Source organism: Limulus polyphemus, unplaced genomic scaffold (assembly GCF_000517525.1).
Source record: "Limulus polyphemus unplaced genomic scaffold, Limulus_polyphemus-2.1.2 Scaffold6452, whole genome shotgun sequence".
NCBI classification, from domain to species: Eukaryota; Metazoa; Arthropoda; class Merostomata; order Xiphosura; family Limulidae; genus Limulus; species Limulus polyphemus.
Genome location: NW_013672062.1, coordinates 27,574 through 30,812, shown reverse-complemented (window position 1 = coordinate 30,812; position 3,239 = coordinate 27,574). Strand labels below are relative to the sequence as shown.

The 3,239-nt window shown below is 33.3% G+C and overlaps 1 long non-coding RNA gene across 1 annotated transcript; it reads right to left on the bottom strand.

The window, feature by feature from the left end:
• Positions 1-1,436: 1,436 nt before the first annotated feature.
• On the bottom strand, positions 1,437-2,743 carry LOC111089501. Its single transcript, XR_002613763.1, has 2 exons — positions 2,574-2,743; positions 1,437-2,247 (listed from the first exon to the last, which is right to left on the bottom strand). It is a non-coding gene; the product is annotated as an uncharacterized LOC111089501 (long non-coding RNA).
• Between the last annotated feature and the right edge of the window lie 496 nt (positions 2,744-3,239).

Here is a 3,239-nt window from a genome sequence, read left to right as displayed (position 1 = left end):
AACTCATTCATTGTAGACACTTCAATCGGTAGATTAACTCATTCGTTGTAGACACTTCAATCGGTAAATTAACTCATTTATTGTAGACACTTCAATAGGTAAATTAACTCATTTATTGTAGACACTTCAATCGGTAAGTTAACTCATTCATTGTAGACACTTCAATCGGTAGATTAACTCATTCGTTGTAGACATTTCAATAGGTAGATTAACTCATTCATTGTAAACATCTAAATCGGTAGATTAACTCATTCGTTGTAGATATTTCAATAGGTAGATTAACTCATTCGTTACAGACATTTCAATAGGTAAATTAACTCATTCGTTGTAGACATCTCAATCGATAGATTAACTCATTCGTTGTAGATATTTCAATAGGTAGATTAACTCATTCGTTGTAGATATTTCAATACTCAATCCTTCATAGATCATGTAGCTACAACTCTATTGTAAGTAATCCACTCAATCCTTCAAACATCATGTAGCTACAACTCTATTGTAAGTAATCAACTCAATCCTTCATACATCATGTAGCTACAACTCTATTGTAAGTAACCCACTCAATCCTTCATAGATCATGTAACTACAACTCTATTGTAAGTAACCCACTCAATCATTCAAACATCATGTAGCTACAACTCTGTTGTAAGTAATCAACTCAATCCTTCATAGATCATGTAGCTACAACTCTATTGTAAGTAACCCACTCAATCCTTCATACATCATGTAACTACAACTGTAAGTACGTATTTTCTAGTATGTGTTTTGACCACAAGAGATTGTCTTCCAACTTTATCAACAATGAATAACATACTGTTGGATGGATCCCCCAACTTTATCAACAGTGAATAACATACTGTTGGATGGATCCCCCAACTTTATCAACAGTGAATAACATACTGTTGGATGGATCCCCCAACTTTATCAACAGTGAATAACATACTGTTGGATGGATCCCCCAACTTTATCAACAGTGAATAACATTCTGCTGGGTGGATCCCCCAATTTATCAACAGTAAATAACATACTGTTGGGTGGATCCCCCAACTTAAGTTGTTGTTTTTTTATATACACGCGCACATTGACTACGACATTCATTCTAATAACGAAGTAAAACTCAATTTTTTGAAAAGCGCCATTTTTTTTTTATTATTCACTTTATAAATACGTTCATAAATACACCTTCAAACAGTGAACAGTTTTTTTATTAATCATTAGTCAAAATAAGTGCTATATATTTTTCGTTTTCTTTTCACCAATGTATGCAGTGTTCTAACTGTTCTGAACAATTTTTACTCATGGTGAAATATTTGATACGGTGGCCGTACACACGTGTCTCCATGATTAGATGTATTAAACACTACTGTATCTGAATTTGTAGGTTTTTTTTTAAAGAAAGTGATTCGCGCGCTTTACGTTTCTACGACTACAGGGAATATGATACTCGTTTGTTTTATTTTCACGATGACCAAGCTATAAGATACATCAATATCGTGGTTTTTTAAATAATCGTTGCCGACGAGAGTATTAATCAATATGTATATAGGGATAATAAAATGGCCTATTTCAAACTGACGTTTTAACAATGTTAGAATTTCATTTTGTTACAAATGTAACACTCTGGAAATCCTAATAACACCCGGTTTTGTGTTAATAATACATAAGTAGATTGTATGTTGATAAAATAACACTTACACAATTACAGTTAGAAGTTTTCACTGTTATAACAGTCTGACATATTACACTGGGACCATAAAACACAAGAAGACAAACATGAACTAACGAAATGAATCTCTTACGTCACACGTAAATTTATATTCGAAAATACTTAAATAAAATCTGTACTATATATTTTTTAAATTAAACCAGCTGGATATGTAAATCACTCAACAACACAAACTGTATATATCGTCTTATTTCATTAAAATCAATCTCTTTCGTGGCACAATAAGTTATTTCATGCACAGTGTCTTAGAATTGTAGACACAATCTAACTTCCTTATAAATCGCATATGAAAATACAAATGAGAATCTATGTTAAGCCTAATCTTTTCTTCTCGATTCTAATAACGAACATTAATCTAAGGTTTGTCATTGCGTGATTCATGTTAAACAAGGCTGCGTGCAGATCTTAGTACGGGAAGTAAGTTTGGCACAACCACTTTCTTCTGAGGTCAGTTACACGACTGGCATAATGGACGGACGATGGGACTGGTTGACCAGCCGGCAGGCATATTCACTGAGTGCCTGGAAAAAAAAGATGATAACATGTGAAAGTATAGTTCTTGAGAATTAGAATGATTTAACTCCCATCTTCGAAATATTTTACTTTGCAGGGTTAACATTTGGGTTTAGAAATATCTCCTACACTGGCCAGACATTGATTAACGTGAGTACGTTAACATCCAACTGATGATTATTGCATTATTTGCTTAAAATCACAATTAAACAATTAACGACCCCTATTATCCAGTACTTGAAGTTCCTCAGCCCTGCGCCCATGGTTTTAACAGTGTTTCATTGATGGTAGGTTCCTCATATATTATCTGAATTGAAGCAAACGCTTTACTTACTTCATAGACAAATGAATATTGCTGTATTGTTTGAACAGCGCCTCCTCTATCTTGTCTCAGTCTGTACACACACCGAAGAAGGTCCACAGTTCGACTCTCTTCAAACTCCCGCATGCAGATATCCAAGGCTAATACGACCCCGGTTCTACCGGTACCGGCACTATAGTGTTAAAAAATAATTCTAATTTCTCTGACCGGTAAACAGTAGTTTCAGTTAACAAGGATATTTCTAATGTTATTAATTACAGTTAAAACCTAAAGTTAAGTACTGTGATAATAATTATATGGTAGAGTTATGTCAAATTTCATCTAACCCGAGAAAAAAAATTATAATATTACTTAGATGCCAAAAAATGAAAGAAAATAGGATAACTTTCCAATTGTTTTATTTTTGTTTGTGCTTTAACCACCGCTGGTGTCGAAATCCGATTTTTAGTGTTATAATTCCTCTAACTTACTGCCAAGCCACCAGGTGTATTTCCAATTGTATCACTTCTAATCAAATCATTACTAAACTGGATAAAATATTTAATGATCTTATAATTTTTATACGAAATACTTTACATGTACTTCAACGAAGTTCTTCATAGACATGCCAAGTACATGTCATGACGACTTATCTTCTAAAACTAATTGTGTTATTGCAATTTTGTGAATACTTGGTAT